This window comes from Drosophila subpulchrella, unplaced genomic scaffold (genome assembly GCF_014743375.2).
Source record: "Drosophila subpulchrella strain 33 F10 #4 breed RU33 unplaced genomic scaffold, RU_Dsub_v1.1 Primary Assembly Seq128, whole genome shotgun sequence".
Lineage (NCBI taxonomy): Eukaryota > Metazoa > Arthropoda > Insecta > Diptera > Drosophilidae > Drosophila > Drosophila subpulchrella.
The window spans coordinates 42501-68439 of NW_023665470.1; the positions used below are offsets into that span (position 1 = coordinate 42501).

The 25939-nt window shown below is 40.9% G+C and overlaps 3 non-coding genes and 2 pseudogenes across 3 annotated transcripts; all 5 read left to right on the forward strand.

The window, feature by feature from the left end:
• Window positions 1-522: 522 nt before the first annotated feature.
• Window positions 523-701, forward strand: LOC119558686. The gene has a single exon (XR_005220358.1). It is a non-coding gene; the product is annotated as a 5.8S ribosomal RNA (ribosomal RNA).
• A 401-nt stretch (window positions 702-1102) lies between these two features.
• On the forward strand, window positions 1103-10417 carry LOC119558682 (annotated as a pseudogene).
• A 5380-nt stretch (window positions 10418-15797) lies between these two features.
• On the forward strand, window positions 15798-17792 carry LOC119558677. The gene has a single exon (XR_005220351.1). It is a non-coding gene; the product is annotated as a small subunit ribosomal RNA (ribosomal RNA).
• A 659-nt stretch (window positions 17793-18451) lies between these two features.
• Window positions 18452-18630, forward strand: LOC119558687. The gene has a single exon (XR_005220359.1). It is a non-coding gene; the product is annotated as a 5.8S ribosomal RNA (ribosomal RNA).
• Window positions 18631-19031: 401 nt separating this feature from the next.
• Window positions 19032-21815, forward strand: LOC119558683 (annotated as a pseudogene).
• The last annotated feature ends 4124 nt before the right edge of the window (window positions 21816-25939 follow it).

Below are 25939 nucleotides of genomic sequence, written 5' to 3' on the forward strand. Positions count from 1 at the left end.
ATCGAAATAATAATTGTAATAATAAATATATTATTGCATTAAATAAGAGATAAATAAATAAGCAAAAGCAAACAAATAACAAATTCGAACAAGCAAATCGAAATTATTAAATTTATTTAATATTATTATTATATTGTATATTAAATGCAATTAATTAATAAAACACTGTGTGTATATGGACCATAATATACACGCGTTGCGATATGTATTGTTCATCTCAGTTATGCGCATACATTGGATAATGCAACAACCTAAAATGTACAATGTTGTACCTGATTATTACAGGTTAATGTTTTATATAAATTTCAATATATATCGCTAAAAAAAAGTATTAATACCGTAAATGCCATTTAAAAAATACTTGATATATTATTGGTTATATGAAACTAAGACATTTCGCAGCATTCGTTTTAGGTATAAAAATCAATTTATTGAAGGAATTGATATATGCCAGTAAAATGGTGTATTTTTAATTTCTTTCAATAAAAACATATATGACAAAATTACCAAACCAATATATAAAACTCTAAGCGGTGGATCACTCGGCTCATGGGTCGATGAAGAACGCAGCAAACTGTGCGTCATCGTGTGAACTGCAGGACACATGAACATCGACATTTTGAACGCATATCGCAGTCCATGCTGTTATGTACTTTAATTAATTTTATAGTGCTGCTTGGACTACATATGGTTGAGGGTTGTAAGACTATGCTAATTAAGTTGTTTATATAAATTTTATAATGAAATTTTATAAGCATATGGTATATTATTGGATAATAATAATTTAATTATTATATTATTCATAATATTAACAAATATATGAAAAACATTATCTCACATTAGTAAATAATTTGAATGTGAAAAACGAAGAGAAATATTTTCTTTTTCAATCAAATAATACTGAGAAATGTCTAGCATAAAAAATTTATCTAGAATTGTCTCTTATTAAAGATTAGTAAATAGAAAGCCGTTGACAATATTATTATTCTTCGTTGATTCGTTAGACCAAACAAATGCCATACAAATATATAAAATATATAACGAATTTAATAAAATGTTTTATCATTATATATAAAGAATTAATTGCAAAAAAAGTTATACACAACCTCAACTCATATGGGACTACCCCCTGAATTTAAGCATATTAATTAGGGGAGGAAAAGAAACTAACCAGGATTTTCTTAGTAGCGGCGAGCGAAAAGAAATCAGTTCAGCACTAAGTCACTTTGTCTATATGGCAAATGTGAGATGCAGTGTATGGAGCGTCAATATTCTAGTATGAGAAATTAACGATTTAAGTCCTTCTTAAATGAGGCCATTTACCCATAGAGGGTGCCAGGCCCGTATAACGTTAATGATTACTAGATGATGTTTCCAAAGAGTCGTGTTGCTTGATAGTGCAGCACTAAGTGGGTGGTAAACTCCATCTAAAACTAAATATAACCATGAGACCGATAGTAAACAAGTACCGTGAGGGAAAGTTGAAAAGAACTCTGAATAGAGAGTTAAACAGTACGTGAAACTGCTTAGAGGTTAAGCCCGATGAACCTGAATATCCGTTATGGAAAATTCATCATTAAAATTGTAATATTTAAACAATATTATGATAATAGTGTGCATTTTTTCCATATAAGGACATTGTAATCTATTAGCATACAAAATTTATCATAAAATATAACTTATAGTTTATTCAAATTAATTTGCTTGCATTTTAACACAGAATAAATGTTATTAATTTGATAAAGTGCTGATAGATTTATATGAATACAGTGCGTTAATTTTTCGGAATTATATAATGGCATAATTATCATTGATTTTTGTGTTTATTATATGCACTTGTATGATTAACAATGCGAAAGATTCAGGATACCTTCGGGACCCGTCTTGAAACACGGACCAAGGAGTCTAACATATGTGCAAGTTATTGGGATATAAACCTAATAGCGTAATTAACTTGACTAATAATGGGATTAGTTTTTTAACTATTTATAGCTAATTAACACAATCCCGGGGCGTTCTATATAGTTATGTATAATGATATTTATATTATTTATGCCTCTAACTGGAACGTACCTTGAGCATATATGCTGTGACCCGAAAGATGGTGAACTATACTTGATCAGGTTGAAGTCAGGGGAAACCCTGATGGAAGACCGAAACAGTTCTGACGTGCAAATCGATTGTCAGAATTGAGTATAGGGGCGAAAGACCAATCGAACCATCTAGTAGCTGGTTCCTTCCGAAGTTTCCCTCAGGATAGCTGGTGCATTTTAATGTTATATAAAATAATCTTATCTGGTAAAGCGAATGATTAGAGGCCTTAGGGTCGAAACGATCTTAACCTATTCTCAAACTTTAAATGGGTAAGAACCTTAACTTTCTTGATATGAAGTTCAAGGTTATGATATAATGTGCCCAGTGGGCCACTTTTGGTAAGCAGAACTGGCGCTGTGGGATGAACCAAACGTAATGTTACGGTGCCCAAATTAACAACTCATGCAGATACCATGAAAGGCGTTGGTTGCTTAAAACAGCAGGACGGTGATCATGGAAGTCGAAATCCGCTAAGGAGTGTGTAACAACTCACCTGCCGAAGCAACTAGCCCTTAAAATGGATGGCGCTTAAGTTGTATACCTATACATTACCGCTAAAGTAGATGATTTATATTACTTGTGATATAAATTTTGAAACTTTAGTGAGTAGGAAGGTACAATGGTATGCGTAGAAGTGTTTGGCGTAAGCCTGCATGGAGCTGCCATTGGTACAGATCTTGGTGGTAGTAGCAAATAATCGAATGAGACCTTGGAGGACTGAAGTGGAGAAGGGTTTCGTGTGAACAGTGGTTGATCACGAGTTAGTCGGTCCTAAGTTCAAGGCGAAAGCCGAAAATTTTCAAGTAAAACACAAATGCCATACAAATATAATTATATTATATAAATCAAGCTAATTAATATACTTGAATAATTTTGAACGAAAGGGAATACGGTTCCAATTCCGTAACCTGTTGAGTATCCGTTTGTTATTAAATATGGGCCTCGTGCTCATCCTGGCAACAGGAACGACCATAAAGAAGCCGTCGAGAGATATCGGAAGAGTTTTCTTTTCTGTTTTATAGCCGTACTACCATGGAAGTCTTTCGCAGAGAGATATGGTAGATGGGCTAGAAGAGCATGACATATACTGTTGTGTCGATATTTTCTCCTCGGACCTTGAAAATTTATGGTGGGGACACGCAAACTTCTCAACAGGCCGTACCAATATCCGCAGCTGGTCTCCAAGGTGAAGAGTCTCTAGTCGATAGAATAATGTAGGTAAGGGAAGTCGGCAAATTAGATCCGTAACTTCGGGATAAGGATTGGCTCTGAAGATTGAGATAGTCGGGCTTGATTGGGAAACAATAACATGGTTTATGTGCTCGTTCTGGGTAAATAGAGTGTCTGGCATTTATGTTGGTCACTTGTTCCCCGGATAGTTTAGTTACGTAGCCAATTGTGGAACTTTCTTGCTAAAATTTTTAAGAATACTAATTGGGTTAAACCAATTAGTTCTTATTAATTATAACGATTATCAATTAACAATCAATTCAGAACTGGCACGGACTTGGGGAATCCGACTGTCTAATTAAAACAAAGCATTGTGATGGCCCTAGCGGGTGTTGACACAATGTGATTTCTGCCCAGTGCTCTGAATGTCAAAGTGAAGAAATTCAAGTAAGCGCGGGTCAACGGCGGGAGTAACTATGACTCTCTTAAGGTAGCCAAATGCCTCGTCATCTAATTAGTCAGTTGTCAGTCATTGCTCTGGAGAGCAGACGTGTTTTTCGAGCGCTCCGTGTGACGGGTCAATTTCGGCAGTAAAACGCTTATTTCCTTGCTAAAAAATAGCATAAATATTCGCGCATTGTGTCCGCAAAATCATTCCGTGTGTTTTCTGCACAAAAAAGTGGTAGGAAGGCCAAAATCGCGATTTTCCACCCCAGACAGTTCGAGAAGGTTCGACGTGCTGAGAGAGGCGCTCTCTCGGGCGCTCCGTGTGTCAGGCCAATTTCGGCAATAAAACTCCTATTCCATTGCTAAAAATAGCACAAATATTCGCGCATTGTGGTCGCATAGTCATTCCGCGTGTTTTCTGCACGAAAAAGGTGGTGGGAAGGCCAAAATCGCGATTTTCCACCCCAGACATTTCGAGAACGTTCGACGTGCTGAGACAGAGGCGCTCTCTCGGGCGCCCCGTGTGTCAGGCCAATTTCGGCAATAAAACTCCTATTCCATTGCTAAAAATAGCACAAATATTCGCGCATTGTGGTCGCATAGTCATTCCGCGTGTTTTTCTGCACGAAAAAGGTGGTGGGAAGGCCAAAATCGCGACTTTCCACCCCAGACATTTCGAGAACGTTCGACGTGCTGAGACAGAGGCGCTCTCTCGGGCGCCCCGTGTGTCAGGCCAATTTCGGCAATAAAACTCATACTTCATCGTTGTGAGAGAGGCGCTCTCTCTCGAGTGGCGCCTGCCTTATCTAGATAACATTTTGACAGCAACGCGGTTCGCGTCTGCACTAAATTTGAACCGGTTCGTGTCTCCGCAAATTGGTTGGTTTTTGGAAATCAGCTGATTTCATTCCGCCAGAGGGCGACTACTCCAGGATTCATAGCATACATTCGGCGACTCCTCATCGCTGTATCACTCCGCCAGAGGGCGGCGACTCCTAAAACTATTGCCTACATTTCGGCGACACCTCGTCGTCGATTTTTGTCAGCAGAGGGAAAGGAAATAAATAGTTCAACTCACACAGTTAGCCGGCTGTGCTTGTTGGTGGTGCTGTCGCCATGGGTGACAATAGCAACACCGGCAGCATGGAAGTGGACAACGCGGCTGTAGCCGCACTCAAAAAATGCACTTGGCAGGTTCTGAAGCCGAGAGTCTTACCAAAAGGAGTCAAAAGGAGTCTACCTCCCGGGTCGCCAGAGGCAATTAGAGGCGTAAAGAAATCATCGTGGAGAAACGGGAAAAATCTCCCAGCCCAACCCCGAGCTCCTCGAGCTCCTCGAGCCCCTCAAACATCTCTTCACCTGAGGAAGGTGAGATAACTCGCCCTTACATTTTTCCTAAAAAGACCATAAAGAATAAGGCTGCCGTGAATCAAGACAAAAAGATGGATATTGGTCCTAGCACCTCTAATCGCTTCGCTTCTCTGCCGGTAGAGAGCAGCAATGAAAAGACCGCCGATAATGCCGAACCTAAAGCAGCACCCAAGCCCCCTCCAATTTTTGTGCCGGATGTAGAAAACATTGGCGAATTTTTAAACGAACTGCGCACATTGGTGAATTCCGATACTTTCTCTTACAAGGCAACGGGAAGAGGCAACATCAGGCTGATGCCGAAGGACAGCACCACTTACCGAAAAATTGTTGCTCACCTGGACAACTGTCAAGTAGCTTTCCGTACCTTCCAACTGAAGGAAGAGCGAGCTTTCCGCATTGTTGTCAAAGGACTACACCATACTACACCAATTGAGGAGGTCAAGCAAGCCTTTGTGAATCTCGGCCACAATGTGCGTGATGCTAAAAATGCAGTATCAAGAGTAACAAAAATGCCATTGTCGATGTTTTTCGTCAACCTCGAACCAGCTCCAACAAACAAGAAAGTCTTCGAAACCAACAGACTGTGCCATGCCGTCGTCTCCATTGAGGAGCCAAAAAAGTTCGACGGAGTGGTACAATGCTTCCGCTGCCAAGCTTTTGGGCATACTAAGAGGTACTGCAAACTCCAACATGTCTGTGTCAAATGCGGATTATCACACGACTCCCTGAATTGCATGAAGGCAAAGGAAGACCCACCTGTGTGCGGAAATTGTGGTGATGAACACACCGCCTCCTACCGCGGTTGTAGAGTCTACATAGAAGCCAAGAAGCGCTTCAGCCCTAAGCCTAAGGCAGTAACTACTTCTTCATCCAATCCTGCTCCACACGCAAATTTCCCAGCGAGCAGTGCCGCGAACCAAACAGGGAATCACAAATACAGTTACGCCAACGTTGCTAGGGCTGGCGCGGCTGGAAACTTCGACAATAATGGCCAGTCCCCCCTTGATGCCTTGGAGGAGAGAATGATGCGCCGAATGGAATCCATGATGAACTCCATGTTCAATCAGTTCCAAAACTTAGTGATGACAATGCTCTCCAACCAGAACAATCATAAATGTCCATAAACACCCAACTTATAATATGGAATGCGAACGGCTTGGCTCGGAGCAAGCCCGAGGTCGAGCATTATGTAAAGACCAACCAAGTAGACATCTTACTCGTGTCCGAGACACACTTCACCACCAGATCCCACTTTACCATTCCCGGCTACGAAATAATCAACGCATTGCACCCTGGCGACCGGATGCGTGGAGGAGCCTCTATTATCATCAGACGCGGCATTCAATACGAGGAGCTCGAGCCCGTACAACTGGAATGGATGCAGTGTGCGAAAATCCACCTTATAACGTCGCAAGGCAAAATTACCATCGCCTCCGCATACCTCCCTCCAAGATACACACTGAGCCAAAGTGATCTGTCCGACGTACTACTGAATCTGGGTCCTAGATTCTTAATCGGAGGCGACTTCAACGCAAAACATACCTGGTGGGGATCACGAACCGTCAACCCGAAAGGAAGCACACTTCTTGGATGCATCAGGGCACTGGGTTGCACCGTCTATTCAACTGGAGAGCCTACCTACTGGCCCACCGACCCAGCCAAAATTCCGGACCTCTTGGACTTTGCATTCAGCAGAGGAGTTGACCCCACAAAAATATCTACGGCTGCATGCCATGATCTTACATCCGATCACAGCATGGTCAAGATTTTGTATAACAACTCCTATCTGAGAAATCCAACTGCAGTCAAGCTCATCAGACGGAATACAAACATCCCGATTTTTAAGTCTTGGCTAGAAAATCATGTAGACCCCCAGCCAGTTCTAGAAAGTCCAATAGACATCGACGAAGCGGTGGAGTACCTCACCAGACAGGTTCATCTGGCAGCAAGCATCGCAACTCCAGAGGCTGAAACCACGCGAACGGTGCACACCAGAGGCCACAGAGACAACTATCTCTGGTCAACCGAGCTGGCAACAATGGTAAGCGAAAAACGGCGTTTGAGGAGGGTCTGGCAGCTTAGTAGAAGACGGTCAGACAAAACAATCTACAACAGGGCTTGTAAAGACCTTAGCAGGATGCTTCTTGATCTAAAAAGCAAGTCCCTAGAAGCTTACCTCGCGGACCTTGAACCCTGTAGTGCACACCACAAGCTTTGGAATGCAACAAAGTATTTAAAGCGACCCACACGGAGGATAGCCCCGGTCAGATCATCAACTGGAGCTTGGTGTCGTTCAGACCAGGAAAAAGCAAACGCCTTTGCCGACCACTTAAAGAGTAGTTTCCAGCCATTCGACCTGTGCGACCCAGTGGACCATCAAGAGACTCTTCATTTCCTGGATGTGGCGTGTCCCATGGACTTGCCCATTCCAGAAATCGACTGCGAGGAGATAGAGGAGGAGATAGCAACACTCAAACCATCAAAGTCTCCCGGGTATGATCGCCTGGATGCCGCTGCTCTGAAGTTCATGCCGCCGAACTGCATCGGAAACCTGAAGTTCATCATGAACCAAAGTCTAAGACTCGGTCATTTCCCAACACAATGGAAATGTGCCGAAGTTATCGTCATCGCCAAACCAGGTAAGCCTGAGGCCGAACTGGGATCATACAGGCCCATCAGCCTCCTGTCAATCCTCTCAAAAATCCTGGAAAAATTATTCCTGAGGAGATTGATGCCTATATTAGAAGAACAACATGTTATCCCAGATCACCAGTTTGGCTTCAGGCGAGCTCACGGGACTATACAGCAGTGTCACAGAGTAGTCAGCTGCATTCTAGACTCCTTCGAGACTAAAAGGTTCTGCTCTGCAGCGTTCCTAGACGTCAGGCAAGCGTTCGACAGAGTATGGCACCAGGGCCTACTGTTCAAATTAAAGCACAGCCTGCCTACTCCTTACTATCTTCTACTAAAGGGCTACCTCGAAAATAGAAGATTTTACGTAAGGTGCAAACATCAGGAATCGCCCATCCACGAAGTGGCCGCCGGAGTTCCCCAAGGCAGCGTGCTAAGTCCTATACTATACTCGGTGTATACCGCGGACATGCCCATTCCCTCTGGTAGCCACAGCATGGTATGCACATACGCGGATGACACGGCTTTCTTAGTCTCCGAAGACTCCCTGCCAATGGCTGCGCAAGGCCTACAACAAGCTCTGTCCAACATAGAACCATGGCTAAAGAGATGGAATATCATTATCAACCCAGAGAAGTCTACGCATATAACCTTCTCTCTAAGGCCAGGAATATCCCCAGCGGTTTTGTTAAACAATGCTGCCATACCACAACAGCCTTCAGTCAAATATCTGGGCCTGACACTGGACCGTAGGCTAACATGGAAGGATCACATAGTAGCCAAAACAAAGCTAATGAAACTAAAAAACCGGCAAATGTGGTGGTTATTGCAAAGAAGGAGTAAATTGTCCTTAAAAAACAAATTGCTCCTTTATAATAGCATAATCAAACCAGCGTGGATTTATGGCATTGAAATATGGGGCACTGCAGCCAGTTCAAATTTAAAAAAAACTAGAAAGAGCAGAAAACAGAATCCTGCGTCAAATTCTAAATGCGCCGTTCTACGTACGTAACACCACAATAAAGAGGGACTTAAAGCTACCCACAGTGGTCGAAGAGGTAGCTAAATTCAGCAGAAGGCATCTGGATAAAATGGTAGCCCACATAAACCCACTCGCAACCAGAGTACTGGATGGACAACCTCGGAGGTTAAAAAGACGACACCCTGCGGACCTGCCCTTCAGGGTCCCTTGATCCTAAGGCATCATAATTGATGTAACCACCAAAACTGACACACAAACTCACTAATCCACTCACACCTATCTTGTATAATCTTAATACACCTCAACACACAAAATATTGTTACCTCACACTCAATTTTATCAAAAAATTTAATCTATTGCCCACCGGGCAGACGTAAATATAAAGTATCATATCAAAAAAAAAAAAAAAAAAAAAAAAAAAATCTAATTAGTGACGCGCATGAATGGATTAACGAGATTCCTACTGTCCCTATCTACTATCTAGCGAAACCACAGCCAAGGGAACGGGCTTGGAATAATTAGCGGGGAAAGAAGACCCTTTTGAGCTTGACTCTAATCTGGCAGTGTAAGGAGACATAAGAGGTGTAGAATAAGTGGGAGATATTAGACTTCGGTTTGGTATCGCCAATGAAATACCACTACTCTTATTGTTTCCTTACTTACTTGATTAAATGGAACGTGTATCATTTCCTAGCCATTATACGGATATATTTATTATATCTTATGGTATTGGGTTTTGATGCAAGCTTCTTGATCAAAGTATCACGAGTTTGTTATATAATCGCAAACAAATTCTTTAATAAAACGGTGCATTTATGTATTTTTGATTTGAAAATTTGGTATAACTCCAATTACTCAGGTATGATCCAATTCAAGGACATTGCCAGGTAGGGAGTTTGACTGGGGCGGTACATCTCTCAAATAATAACGGAGGTGTCCCAAGGCCAGCTCAGTGCGGACAGAAACCACACATAGAGCAAAAGGGCAAATGCTGACTTGATCTCGGTGTTCAGTACACACAGGGACAGCAAAAGCTCGGCCTATCGATCCTTTTGGTTTAAAGAGTTTTTAACAAGAGGTGTCAGAAAAGTTACCATAGGGATAACTGGCTTGTGGCGGCCAAGCGTTCATAGCGACGTCGCTTTTTGATCCTTCGATGTCGGCTCTTCCTATCATTGTGAAGCAAAATTCACCAAGCGTTGGATTGTTCACCCATGCAAGGGAACGTGAGCTGGGTTTAGACCGTCGTGAGACAGGTTAGTTTTACCCTACTAATGACAAAACGTTGTTGCGACAGCATTCCTGCGTAGTACGAGAGGAACCGCAGGTACGGACCAATGGCACAATACTTGTTCGAGCGAACAGTGGTATGACGCTACGTCCGTTGGATTATGCCTGAACGCCTCTAAGGTCGTATCCGTGCTGGACTGCAATGATAAATAAGGGGCAATTTGCATTGTATGGCTTCTAAACCATTTAAAGTTTATAATTTACTTTATAAACGACAATGGATGTGATGCCAATGTAATTTGTAACATAGTAAATTGGGAGGATCTTTGATCACCTGATGCCGCGCTAGTTACATATAAAAGCATTATTTAATACAATGACAAAGCCTAGAATCAATTGTAAACGACTTTTGTAACAGGCAAGGTGTTGTAAGTGGTTGAGCAGCTGCCATACTGCGATCCACTGAAGCTTATCCTTTGCTTGATGATTCGATAATAAAGATGTTGCAAAGCGGGCATAATCATTATGCTTGCTTGCAGCATCGCACGCCACTTTGTTTGTGGTGTGTAAGGTAGGGAAGAAGAAATATAAAAGACCTAAATTGGAAACATCAATATATAAGTAAATATTGAACAAACAAAATGTATCGTCATCTTATTAGTGACGCGATGATAAAGTGGCAAACATATTCCATGTATAAATATTCCTATGGTATTAAAATTCAAGTAAAGAGGACATATATAAAAGTTTGTATATATGGTTCATTCAATGGTAGCAGCGGTTGGTTGGTTGGTGTCTGCTCCTCTTATTGTTCAAAACTTATGTTATGGTAGCAAGTCTATATCGTCATATTATTAGTGACGCGAAAAAGTAGTGGCAAAACATATTCCATGTATAAATAAATATTCCTATGGTATTGAAATTCAAGTAAAGAGGCCATTCAAGTAAAGAGGACTTATATAAATATAAGTATATGTTCCTTCAATGGTAGCAGCGCGGTTGGTTGGTTGGTGTGTCTGCTCCTCTTATTGTTCAAAACTTATGTTATGGTAGCAAGACTGTATCGTCATATTATTAGTGACGCGAAAAAGTAGTGGCAAAACATATTCCATGTATAAATATTCCTATGGTATTGAAATTCAAGTAAAGAGGACATATAAAATTACTATCAATGGTAGCAGTGGTTGGTTGGTTGGTGGTTGGTTGGCGGCTGCTCCTATTATTGTTCAAGACTTATGTTATGGTAGCAAGTCTGTATCGTCATATTAATTATTAGTGACGCGAAAAAGTAGTGGAAATCATATTCCATGTATAAATAGATTCCTATGGTAATGAAATTTTCAAGTAAAGAGAGGACCATTCAAGTAAGAGGACATATAAAAAGTAAGTATATGTTCCTCCAATGGTAGCAGTGGTTGGTTGGTTGGCGGCTGATCCTCTTATTGTTCAAAACTTATTTTATCAATATGAGTTTGGCAATACAATAAAGAAGACCAATCTAATCCATATAAAACTAAATGTATTATATGGATATGCTTAGGAAACCCATATATTCATAAAAAAAAATTATGTATAGAAAATTATACATATATCTTTTATATAAATGAATCGTATGGATATCGCCTTATGGTAGGTATAATAACTTTTTAAGGCATAATAATGTATAATATAGAAAATATACATTGAAATATAAATGCATTTTTATAGATATGGCGGCATATAAGTGCCATATACACAAGAATAAATAATAGAATTTACCAATATATAATTAAAATGAGATATATAAACCTAGTGAGGGGCTGCACTAGTATATGAATCGTATGGATATGGCTTATAGGTATAATACCTATAAGGCATAATAATGTATAATATAATAAATATAAATTAAGATATGAATGAATTATATAAATATGGCATAGAAATGCCATATACATAAGAATAAATGGTAGAATTTACCCATATATCACTGAAACACGATATATAAACCAAATGATAGCTGGCACTAGTACTGTAAACATGCACGCAATAGTGCGTGGGGTAAAAAACTACTATAGGGAGGTGGTCGTTGGCGGGCCCCTCCTCGTATTGGTCAAAACTTATGTTATGCATATGAATTTGTCAATACTATATAGAACGCCAAGCATATCCATATAAACTATGGATATGCATAGAAATCCATACAAAAATAAAAAAAAATTATGTATAGAAAAATATACATATATTTATATAAGTGAATCGTATGGATATGGCTTATAGGTATAATACCTATAAGGCATAATAATGTATAACAAGTAAATATACATTGAAATGTGAATGCATTGTATGGATATGGCATATAAATGCCATATATATAGAAATAAATTGTATATCAATGATATAACAATTATAAACCTAGTGAGGGGCGGCACTAGTGAATGAATCGTATGGATATGGCTTATAGGTATAATACCTATAAGGCATAATAATGTATAATATAATAAATATACATTAAGATATGAATGGATTGTATAAATATGGCATAGAAATGCCATATACATAAGAATAAATGGTAGAATTTACCCATATATCACTGAAACACGATATATAAACCTAGTGATAGCTGGCACTAGTACTGTAAACAGGCACGTAGTAGTGCGTGGGGTAAAAAACTACTATAGGGAGGTGGTCGTTGGCGGGCCCCTCCTCGTATTGGTCAAAACTTATGTTATGCATATGAATTTGTCAATACTATATAGAACGCCAAGCATATCCATATAAACTATGGATATGCATAGAAATCCATACAAAAGTAAAAAAAAATTATGTATAGAAAAATATACATATATTTATATAAGTGAATCGTATGGATATGGCTTATAGGTATAATACCTATAAGGCATAATAATGTATAACAAGTAAATATACATTGAAATGTGAATGCATTGTATGGATATGGCATATAAATGCCATATATATAGAAATAAATTGTATATCAATGATATAACAATTATAAACCTAGTGAGGGGCGGCACTAGTGAATGAATCGTATGGATATGGCTTATAGGTATAATACCTATAAGGCATAATAATGTATAATATAATAAATATACATTAAGATATGAATGGATTGTATAAATATGGCATAGAAATGCCATATACATAAGAATAAATGGTAGAATTTACCCATATATCACTGAAACACGATATATAAACCTAGTGATAGCTGGCACTAGTACTGTAAACAGGCACGTAGTAGTGCGTGGGGTAAAAAACTACTATAGGGAGGTGGTCGTTGGCGGGCCCCTCCTCGTATTGGTCAAAACTTATGTTATGCATATGAATTTGTCAATACTATATAGAACGCCAAGCATATCCATATAAACTATGGATATGCATAGAAATCCATACAAAAGTAAAAAAAAATTATGTATAGAAAAATATACATATATTTATATAAGTGAATCGTATGGATATGGCTTATAGGTATAATACCTATAAGGCATAATAATGTATAACAAGTAAATATACATTGAAATGTGAATGCATTGTATGGATATGGCATATAAATGCCATATATATAGAAATAAATTGTATATCAATGATATAACAATTATAAACCTAGTGAGGGGCGGCACTAGTGAATGAATCGTATGGATATGGCTTATAGGTATAATACCTATAAGGCATAATAATGTATAATATAATAAATATACATTAAGATATGAATGGATTGTATAAATATGGCATAGAAATGCCATATACATAAGAATAAATGGTAGAATTTACCCATATATCACTGAAACACGATATATAAACCTAGTGATAGCTGGCACTAGTACTGTAAACAGGCACGCAGTAGTGCGTGGGGTAAAAAACTACTATAGGGAGGTGGTCGTTGGCGGGCCCCTCCTCGTATTGGTCAAAACTTATGTTATGCATATGAATTTGTCAATACTATATAGAACGCCAAGCATATCCATATAAACTATGGATATGCATAGAAATCCATACAAAAGTAAAAAAAAATTATGTATAGAAAAATATACATATATTTATATAAGTGAATCGTATGGATATGGCTTATAGGTATAATACCTATAAGGCATAATAATGTATAACAAGTAAATATACATTGAAATGTGAATGCATTGTATGGATATGGCATATAAATGCCATATATATAGAAATAAATTGTATATCAATGATATAAAAATTATAAACCTAGTGAGGGGCGGCACTAGTGAATGAATCGTATGGATATGGCTTATAGGTATAATACCTATAAGGCATAATAATGTATAATATAATAAATATACATTAAGATATGAATGGATTGTATAAATATGGCATAGAAATGCCATATACATAAGAATAAATGGTAGAATTTACCCATATATCACTGAAACACGATATATAAACCTAGTGATAGCTGGCACTAGTACTGTAAACAGGCACGCAGTAGTGCGTGGGGTAAAAAACTACTATAGGGAGGTGGTCGTTGGCGGGCCCCTCCTCGTATTGGTCAAAACTTATGTTATGCGTAAACATATGATTTTGTCAATACTATAAAGAAAACTTGTTTTGTACATACAAAACTAAATGAATTATATGGATATTGAAAAATAAATGGCATTATATCCATATAATGAAAATATACTTGTATTCTCTTATTATAAGAGAGAATACCGTATAGTTGGTTGGCAAAGACAATTGAAAATACCCGAATTGCAGATGATGGGTTCAAAAACTACTATAGGGTGGTGTAGCAAATAATATGAAGATGATATATCCATATAATGGATATTCACTAGTATTCTCTTATTATAATAGAGAATACCATATAAATGGTTGGCAAAGACAATTGAAAATACCCGAATTGAAGTTGACGGGTTCAAAAACTATTATAGGGTGATGTAGCAAATAAAATAATGAAGATATATCCATATAATGGAATTATATGTGTATTCTCTTATTATATGAGAGAGTACCAAACGGTTGATTGGCAAAGACAATTGAAAATACCCGAATTAAAGATATTGGGTCCAAAAACTACTATAGGATGGTCAATGGGCCGGCCATCTACTATTGACGTGACAAAATACTGTCTGTCGGTAGAGAAGATATTAATCCGTCAAATTTGTTTCTTTATTCATTTATGAATATGAGACTTGGCTCCACGGTTAATATTTTAAGCCCAAAGATAATAATGTTGAAACAAAGGCCAAGGTTTCTATTATACATAGAATAACAAATTGTTTCCGAACTTTATCGTTAATCCAAATAAATAATTACAATTGAGGCAGGCTAATAATGATATATATTTTGTATTGATAATCTTGATATATATGTATATTGGTCTGCCATTATCACATACTGAGTTATGTGATAATTCCCTGCGGGGATAAATTAAAAGAGGTGTCCCTATATTAAAAGAAAATAATATATATATATATTATTTCTTCTAACGTACATATCATATATGCGCTCGGTTTTATATTATATATTACCAAAGAGTCTTATATGAATATATACAGATAAATTTTAAATTTATCATCAAAATACAAATGATTTAATTCAATATTTTATATTGGTTAAACAAAAATTGTACATGTGTGGATACAATAATGACGTATGTCGAACAAAAAAGATATTTTAGAATGAAATATGCAAATATAAAGAAAATTATTACGTATTACGAAAAAAAATATTGTGTTTTTAACATCAATAATTAAAAAACTTGTTATTATTAGTGGCGGAACAAGTATATATTGTGAAAACAACAAACGTATACGAATGCTATATAAAAATGGCCGTATTCGATAGAAAACAATCTATAAAATTTATATTGCTAATTTCTATTCAAAAATATGAATGAAATATGAATAAAAACATTATTCTGGTTGATCCTGCCAGTAGTTATATGCTTGTCTCAAAGATTAAGCCATGCATGTCTAAGTACACACGAATTAAAAGTGAAACCGCAAAAGGCTCATTATATCAGTTATGGTTCCTTAGATCGTTAACAGTTACTTGGATAACTGTGGTAATTCTAGAGCTAATACATGCAATTAAAACATGAACCTTATGGGACATGTGCTTTTATTAGGCTAAAACCAAGCGATCGCAAGATCGTTATATTGGTTGAACTCTAGATAACATGCAGATCGTATGGTCTTGTACCGACGACAGATCTTTCAAATGTCTGCCCTATCAACTTTTGATGGTAGTATCTAGGACTACCATGGTTGCAACGGGTAACGGGGAATCAGGGTTCGATTCCGGAGAGGGAGCCTGAGAAACGGCTACCACATCTAAGGAAGGCAGCAGGCGCGTAAATTACCCACTCCCAGCTCGGGGAGGTAGTGACGAAAAATAACAATACAGGACTCATATCCGAGGCCCTGTAATTGGAATGAGTACACTTTAAATCCTTTAACAAGGACCAATTGGAGGGCAAGTCTGGTGCCAGCAGCCGCGGTAATTCCAGCTCCAATAGCGTATATTAAAGTTGTTGCGGTTAAAACGTTCGTAGTTGAACTTGTGCTTCATACGGGTAGTACAACTTACAATTGTGGTTAGTACTATACCTTTATGTATGTAAGCGTATTACCGGTGGAGTTCTTACATGTGCTTAGATACTTGTATTTTTTCATATGTTCCTCCTATTTAAAAACCTGCATTAGTGCTCTTAAACGAGTGTTATTGTGGGCCGGTACAATTACTTTGAACAAATTAGAGTGCTTAAAGCAGGCTTCAAATGCCTGAATATTCTGTGCATGGGATAATGAAATAAGACCTCTGTTCTGCTTTCATTGGTTTTCAGATCAAGAGGTAATGATTAATAGAAGCAGTTTGGGGGCATTAGTATTACGACGCGAGAGGTGAAATTCTTGGACCGTCGTAAGACTAACTTAAGCGAAAGCATTTGCCAAAGATGTTTTCATTAATCAAGAACGAAAGTTAGAGGTTCGAAGGCGATCAGATACCGCCCTAGTTCTAACCATAAACGATGCCAGCTAGCAATTGGGTGTAGCTACTTTTATGGCTCTCTCAGTCGCTTCCCGGGAAACCAAAGCTTTTGGGCTCCGGGGGAAGTATGGTTGCAAAGCTGAAACTTAAAGGAATTGACGGAAGGGCACCACCAGGAGTGGAGCCTGCGGCTTAATTTGACTCAACACGGGAAAACTTACCAGGTCCGAACATAAGTGTGTAAGACAGATTGATAGCTCTTTCTCGAATCTATGGGTGGTGGTGCATGGCCGTTCTTAGTTCGTGGAGTGATTTGTCTGGTTAATTCCGATAACGAACGAGACTCAAATATATTAAATAGATATCTTCAGGATTATGGTGTTGAAGCTTATATAGCCTTCATTCATGGTGGCAGTAAAATGTTTATTGTGTTTGAATGTGTTTATATAAGTGGAGCCGTACCTGTTGGTTTGTCCCATTATAAGGACACTAGCTTCTTAAATGGACAAATTGCGTCTAGCAATAATGAGATTGAGCAATAACAGGTCTGTGATGCCCTTAGATGTCCTGGGCTGCACGCGCGCTACAATGAAAGTATCAACGTGTATTTCCTAGACCGAGAGGTCCGGGTAAACCGCTGAACCACTTTCATGCTTGGGATTGTGAACTGAAACTGTTCACATGAACTTGGAATTCCCAGTAAGTGTGAGTCATTAACTCGCATTGATTACGTCCCTGCCCTTTGTACACACCGCCCGTCGCTACTACCGATTGAATTATTTAGTGAGGTCTCCGGACGTGATCACTGTGACGCCTTGTGTGTTACGGTTGTTTCGCAAAAGTTGACCGAACTTGATTATTTAGAGGAAGTAAAAGTCGTAACAAGGTTTCCGTAGGTGAACCTGCGGAAGGATCATTATTGTTTAATATCCTTACCGTTAATAAAAAAATTTGTTTTTATTATAATAATATAATATATTATAGTAATACAAATAAAATATAAATTGCCAAAAATATGATCTTTTATAGATCAAATATAAAATTTCGAACAAGCAAATCGAAATAATAATTGTAATAATAAATATATTATTGCATTAAATAAGAGATAAATAAATAAGCAAAAGCAAACAAATAACAAATTCGAACAAGCAAATCGAAATTATTAAATTTATTTAATATTATTATTATATTGTATATTAAATGCAATTAATTAATAAAACACTGTGTGTATATGGACCATAATATACACGCGTTGCGATATGTATTGTTCATCTCAGTTATGCGCATACATTGGATAATGCAACAACCTAAAATGTACAATGTTGTACCTGATTATTACAGGTTAATGTTTTATATAAATTTCAATATATATCGCTAAAAAAAAGTATTAATACCGTAAATGCCATTTAAAAAATACTTGATATATTATTGGTTATATGAAACTAAGACATTTCGCAGCATTCGTTTTAGGTATAAAAATCAATTTATTGAAGGAATTGATATATGCCAGTAAAATGGTGTATTTTTAATTTCTTTCAATAAAAACATATATGACAAAATTACCAAACCAATATATAAAACTCTAAGCGGTGGATCACTCGGCTCATGGGTCGATGAAGAACGCAGCAAACTGTGCGTCATCGTGTGAACTGCAGGACACATGAACATCGACATTTTGAACGCATATCGCAGTCCATGCTGTTATGTACTTTAATTAATTTTATAGTGCTGCTTGGACTACATATGGTTGAGGGTTGTAAGACTATGCTAATTAAGTTGTTTATATAAATTTTATAATGAAATTTTATAAGCATATGGTATATTATTGGATAATAATAATTTAATTATTATATTATTCATAATATTAACAAATATATGAAAAACATTATCTCACATTAGTAAATAATTTGAATGTGAAAAACGAAGAGAAATATTTTCTTTTTCAATCAAATAATACTGAGAAATGTCTAGCATAAAAAATTTATCTAGAATTGTCTCTTATTAAAGATTAGTAAATAGAAAGCCGTTGACAATATTATTATTCTTCGTTGATTCGTTAGACCAAACAAATGCCATACAAATATATAAAATATATAACGAATTTAATAAAATGTTTTATCATTATATATAAAGAATTAATTGCAAAAAAAGTTATACACAACCTCAACTCATATGGGACTACCCCCTGAATTTAAGCATATTAATTAGGGGAGGAAAAGAAACTAACCAGGATTTTCTTAGTAGCGGCGAGCGAAAAGAAATCAGTTCAGCACTAAGTCACTTTGTCTATATGGCAAATGTGAGATGCAGTGTATGGAGCGTCAATATTCTAGTATGAGAAATTAACGATTTAAGTCCTTCTTAAATGAGGCCATTTACCCATAGAGGGTGCCAGGCCCGTATAACGTTAATGATTACTAGATGATGTTTCCAAAGAGTCGTGTTGCTTGATAGTGCAGCACTAAGTGGGTGGTAAACTCCATCTAAAACTAAATATAACCATGAGACCGATAGTAAACAAGTACCGTGAGGGAAAGTTGAAAAGAACTCTGAATAGAGAGTTAAACAGTACGTGAAACTGCTTAGAGGTTAAGCCCGATGAACCTGAATATCCGTTATGGAAAATTCATCATTAAAATTGTAATATTTAAACAATATTATGATAATAGTGTGCATTTTTTCCATATAAGGACATTGTAATCTATTAGCATACAAAATTTATCATAAAATATAACTTATAGTTTATTCAAATTAATTTGCTTGCATTTTAACACAGAATAAATGTTATTAATTTGATAAAGTGCTGATAGATTTATATGAATACAGTGCGTTAATTTTTCGGAATTATATAATGGCATAATTATCATTGATTTTTGTGTTTATTATATGCACTTGTATGATTAACAATGCGAAAGATTCAGGATACCTTCGGGACCCGTCTTGAAACACGGACCAAGGAGTCTAACATATGTGCAAGTTATTGGGATATAAACCTAATAGCGTAATTAACTTGACTAATAATGGGATTAGTTTTTTAACTATTTATAGCTAATTAACACAATCCCGGGGCGTTCTATATAGTTATGTATAATGATATTTATATTATTTATGCCTCTAACTGGAACGTACCTTGAGCATATATGCTGTGACCCGAAAGATGGTGAACTATACTTGATCAGGTTGAAGTCAGGGGAAACCCTGATGGAAGACCGAAACAGTTCTGACGTGCAAATCGATTGTCAGAATTGAGTATAGGGGCGAAAGACCAATCGAACCATCTAGTAGCTGGTTCCTTCCGAAGTTTCCCTCAGGATAGCTGGTGCATTTTAATGTTATATAAAATAATCTTATCTGGTAAAGCGAATGATTAGAGGCCTTAGGGTCGAAACGATCTTAACCTATTCTCAAACTTTAAATGGGTAAGAACCTTAACTTTCTTGATATGAAGTTCAAGGTTATGATATAATGTGCCCAGTGGGCCACTTTTGGTAAGCAGAACTGGCGCTGTGGGATGAACCAAACGTAATGTTACGGTGCCCAAATTAACAACTCATGCAGATACCATGAAAGGCGTTGGTTGCTTAAAACAGCAGGACGGTGATCATGGAAGTCGAAATCCGCTAAGGAGTGTGTAACAACTCACCTGCCGAAGCAACTAGCCCTTAAAATGGATGGCGCTTAAGTTGTATACCTATACATTACCGCTAAAGTAGATGATTTATATTACTTGTGATATAAATTTTGAAACTTTAGTGAGTAGGAAGGTACAATGGTATGCGTAGAAGTGTTTGGCGTAAGCCTGCATGGAGCTGCCATTGGTACAGATCTTGGTGGTAGTAGCAAATAATCGAATGAGACCTTGGAGGACTGAAGTGGAGAAGGGTTTCGTGTGAACAGTGGTTGATCACGAGTTAGTCGGTCCTAAGTTCAAGGCGAAAGCCGAAAATTTTCAAGTAAAACACAAATGCCATACAAATATAATTATATTATATAAATCAAGCTAATTAATATACTTGAATAATTTTGAACGAAAGGGAATACGGTTCCAATTCCGTAACCTGTTGAGTATCCGTTTGTTATTAAATATGGGCCTCGTGCTCATCCTGGCAACAGGAACGACCATAAAGAAGCCGTCGAGAGATATCGGAAGAGTTTTCTTTTCTGTTTTATAGCCGTACTACCATGGAAGTCTTTCGCAGAGAGATATGGTAGATGGGCTAGAAGAGCATGACATATACTGTTGTGTCGATATTTTCTCCTCGGACCTTGAAAATTTATGGTGGGGACACGCAAACTTCTCAACAGGCCGTACCAATATCCGCAGCTGGTCTCCAAGGTGAAGAGTCTCTAGTCGATAGAATAATGTAGGTAAGGGAAGTCGGCAAATTAGATCCGTAACTTCGGGATAAGGATTGGCTCTGAAGATTGAGATAGTCGGGCTTGATTGGGAAACAATAACATGGTTTATGTGCTCGTTCTGGGTAAATAGAGTGTCTGGCATTTATGTTGGTCACTTGTTCCCCGGATAGTTTAGTTACGTAGCCAATTGTGGAACTTTCTTGCTAAAATTTTTAAGAATACTAATTGGGTTAAACCAATTAGTTCTTATTAATTATAACGATTATCAATTAACAATCAATTCAGAACTGGCACGGACTTGGGGAATCCGACTGTCTAATTAAAACAAAGCATTGTGATGGCCCTAGCGGGTGTTGACACAATGTGATTTCTGCCCAGTGCTCTGAATGTCAAAGTGAAGAAATTCAAGTAAGCGCGGGTCAACGGCGGGAGTAACTATGACTCTCTTAAGGTAGCCAAATGCCTCGTCATCTAATTAGTGACGCGCATGAATGGATTAACGAGATTCCTACTGTCCCTATCTACACAGTCGGTGTTTGGTTGCTCGCGAGAACAGACGTGTTTTTCCGTACGCTCCGCGAGTAAAGTGCATTTAGGCAGTAAAACAACAGGTACATTGTTGAAAATAGTGCGAAAATTCGTGTTTCGTGCTTGCGAACACAGTGCGTGTGTTTTCCGTTTGAAATTCTGCGGAAATCGGGCGATATTCGCGTTTTTCTTTTTGGAAATTTTCCATTAAGACACGTGTGTCGCGAGAGAGGCGCTCTCTCGAGAGAGGCGTTTGCCTAATTTAGGCACATTTTGTCGCCCACAGCTGTGCGGTTTGTGTCTCCGCTGAACTTGGATCAGCTGATCAGCTGACCGAGCTTTTGAGAACCAGCTGATAGGAAGGGGTAAGTCTCGAATATCAAAGAGCTTACTTAGTAAGGCCGATAACCGGCAGATGGCGCCACCAAAAATGGTGGTCGACGAGTCCGGGAGCGAAAGTGCGAGCAGCCGTGGAAGCAGCTCGGGCAGAGGGCGCGCCAGAGGCAAGCGCAACAAAGCGCCGCTGAGGGAGGCCTCGAGGTGCAAAGTGTTGGCGCTGGATGCAACCGCCGCTGCCCCTGCCGACGCCTTTGCCGCTGCCCCCGCCGCTGCCCCCGCCGCTGACGCTGCCGCAGTCGCAGCCGCTGCCGCTGCCGCAGCCGCTGCCGCTGCCGCCGCCGCTGCCCCCGCCGCTGCCCCCGCCGCTGCCCCCGCCGACGCTGCCACAGTCGCAGCCGCTGCTGATGGAGGGACCTTCGTCGTGCCAGCCAGCATAGAGAAATCCTTCTCGGACAGGGAATGGAGGGGAAACGGAGCCGTTGCTGCCGAGATGGGCGACATCCGTGCGGATATCCTGAGGATGTCCCACGTAGCGAGCCCTACCGTGAGCATTAAGACGCAGTTGTTGGCAAACCGCTACGAGGAGGTCGTCGGAGCCCTGCTGATCCGCATCGGAGTGCTGGAGGATCGCTTGAAGAGGCAGACACCGGTCGCCTCGGCCGCCTCATATGCAGCCACCGCTGCTAGAGGCGCGCACCTAGTCGCCTCACCTGCTGCCCCTGTTGCCCCCCTTGCCCCCGTACCCGCACCGCGGAAGATTCGGGAGACATGGTCGGCTGTCGTTGCGTGCGACGACCCGGCCCTGTCAGGCAGGCAAATCGCTGAGAAGATCCGCAAGGAGGTAGCGCCCGCTCTGGGCGTACGAGTACACGAGGTGCGTGAGCTGAAGCGGGGCGGCGCGATCATTCGCACGCCTTCGCAGGCGGAGATGACGAAGGTCGTCGCCTCCGCAAAGTTCGCCGAGGTGGGCCTGAAGGTGTCGAGGAACACCGCTGCGAAGCCGCGTGTTACGGTCCAGGATGTGGACACCTCCGTGGGACCGGACGAGTTTATGATGGAGCTCAGGGAGAAGAACTTCGAAGAGATGAGCCTCAAGGAGTTCCAGAAGGCGGTTGTCCTGGCGACCAAGCCCTGGTCAGCTGCTGACGGTGCCACAATCAATGTGACGCTGGAGGTAGACGACCAGGCGCTGGCCGTTCTCGAGGGCGGGAGAGTATACATTAAGTGGTTTTCCTACCGCTGCCGCTCTCAGGTGCGAACCTACGCGTGCCACCGATGCCTTGGCTTTGACCACAAGGTCAATGAGTGTCGGTACGCCCGAGAGAAGCAGGTCTGCCGCCAGTGCGGACAGAACGACCACGTCGCGGCGAAGTGCAGAAATGCGGTGGACTGCCGCAACTGCCGTCACAAGGGTATGCCCTCGGGGCATTATATGCTTTCGGGTGGCTGCCCGATATACGGCGCGCTGCTAGCCAGGGTGCAAGCTAGACATTGATAATGTTTAGCTTCATCCAAGCGAATTGTGGTCGAGGCCGTTGCGCTGTCATCGAGCTTGCCAAGCAGATGAGAGATGCTGGCCACCTGTTCGCACTAGTCCAGGAGCCCTACGTGGACGCTGGCAAGCGACTCACTGGACTGCCTGGAGGAATGAGGATATTCGCCGATAGGAGGAAGAAAGCTGCCATCATCGTGGACGACCCATCTGCCATCTGCATGCCCATCGAGGCTTTGACGACGGACTACGGAGTGTGCGTGAGTGTCACAGGAAGATATGGCACAATCTTTCTGGCCTCCGTATACTGCCAGCATCTAGCTGCTCTGGAGCCCTACACTGACTACCTGGATACGGTTCTGCTATTAGCTAGCAGAACACCGACAATCCTCGGACTTGATGCTAACGCAGTCTCCCCTATGTGGTTCAGCAAATCCCCAGACAACTCTGGAGACCGCCTGAACCGCGAACGGGGACAGCTCATGAACGAGTGGATAATCGCAAGCGGTGCCAGTGTACTGAATACGGCCAGCCAGGTGTTCACGTTCGATAATCACCGCTCTAGAAGTGATATCGACGTGACCTTCGCCAACGAAGCGGCGCGAGTATGGGCAACCTACGATTGGAGAGTTGACTTCTGGGAGCTGAGTGACCACAACATTATCACTGTTGAGGTTACTCCAGATCCGAGCAGTACCGTTGAGAGCCTAGCTCCGGTACCGCAATGGAAGCTCTCCAATGCAAGTTGGCGAAGATTCAGTGTAGAGTTAAGGAGTGCAGCACAGAGTCTCGAGGAACTGGAGGAATCGCCGTTGGACGACCATGTGTCTGCCCTTCGCTCCATCGTACACGATGTGTGCGACAGGGTGATAGGGCGCAGGATACCTGCAGCGAGGGGAAACGTAATATGGTGGAATCCTGAGCTGAGTACCAAGCGCCAAGAGGTCCGGAGACTGAGGCGTAGGCTGCAGGCAGCTCGCCGGAGTGGCACCGACGATGCTGAGCAACTTGCCGCTGGACTGAGATTTGCCTCAGGCCAGTACAAGAAGCTTATCTTGACGACAAAGGAGCAAAACTGGCGGGACTTCGTGGGACGGCACAAGGATGATCCATGGGGGCACGTATACCGAATATGCCGAGGCCGGAAGAAGACAGCCGATCTCGGATGTCTCCGGTCGAACGGCGCGCTTTCCGTAACTTGGCACGACTGCGCAAGTGTGCTTCCTCCGCAACTTTTTCCCTGTTGCGGAGTCGACGACACGAGAAGACATACCCCCTGGTGCCCCACCGATCCTCGAAGCCTTCGAGGTGGCAACCAGCGTCGCGAGGCTGAGAAGCCGGCGATCGCCGGGTATGGATGGCATCACGGGCGGTATTGTCAAGGAGGTATGGCGTGCCATCCCTCAGCACCTGACGAAGCTGTACTCTCGGTGCATCTCGGAAGGATACTTTCCGGCCGAGTGGAAGCACCCGAGAGTGATACCGCTGGTAAAGGGGCCAGATAAGGACAGGAGCGATCCTGCCTCTTATCGCGGCATATGCCTTTTGCCAGTGTTCGGAAAGGCGCTTGAGGGAATCATGGTGAATCGGCTGAAGGATGTGCTACCGGATGGCTGCAGATGGCAATTCGGATTCAGGCCTGGACGCTGCGTGGAGGATGCGTGGATGCACGCCAAAAACACCGTCGCCAACAGTCGCGAGAGGAGGGTCCTTGGAATCTTTGTCGATTTCAAGGGAGCCTTCGACAACGTGGAGTGGAGTGCGGTGCTGGATCGGCTTGTCGACGTAGGCTGTCGAGAAATCGACTTGTGGAAAAGCTATTTTTCCGGCCGTAGCGCAAGCATCATCAGCAGGTATGAAGCAGCCACAGTTGCGGTTACACGGGGCTGCCCGCAAGGGTCCGTCAGTGGTCCATTTATTTGGAATTTACTGATGGATGTGCTGCTTCAGCGCTTGGAGCCACATTGTGCTCTGAGCGCGTTTGCAGATGATCTTCTGCTTTTCGTCGACGGGAATTCCCGTGCCGATCTGGAGCGGAAGGGCGAGCAGTTGATGGACATCGTGGGAGCCTGGGGAGCTGAGGTTGGAGTGAGTGTGTCAACCAGCAAGACGGCAATAATGTTGCTGAAAGGACAGCTTTCACGCACGAGGAGACCGACGGTACGGTTTGCTGGAGCAAGCCTGCCTTACGTCACCAAATGCCGGTACCTTGGCATCTTAGTCGGCGAGCGGTTGAGTTTTCTCCCGCATATCTCTGCTCTCAGAGATCGGCTGGCTGGAGTTGCCGGAGGACTAGCGCGGGTGCTTCGAGTCGATTGGGGGCTCAGCTCCCGTGCTAAGAGGACGAT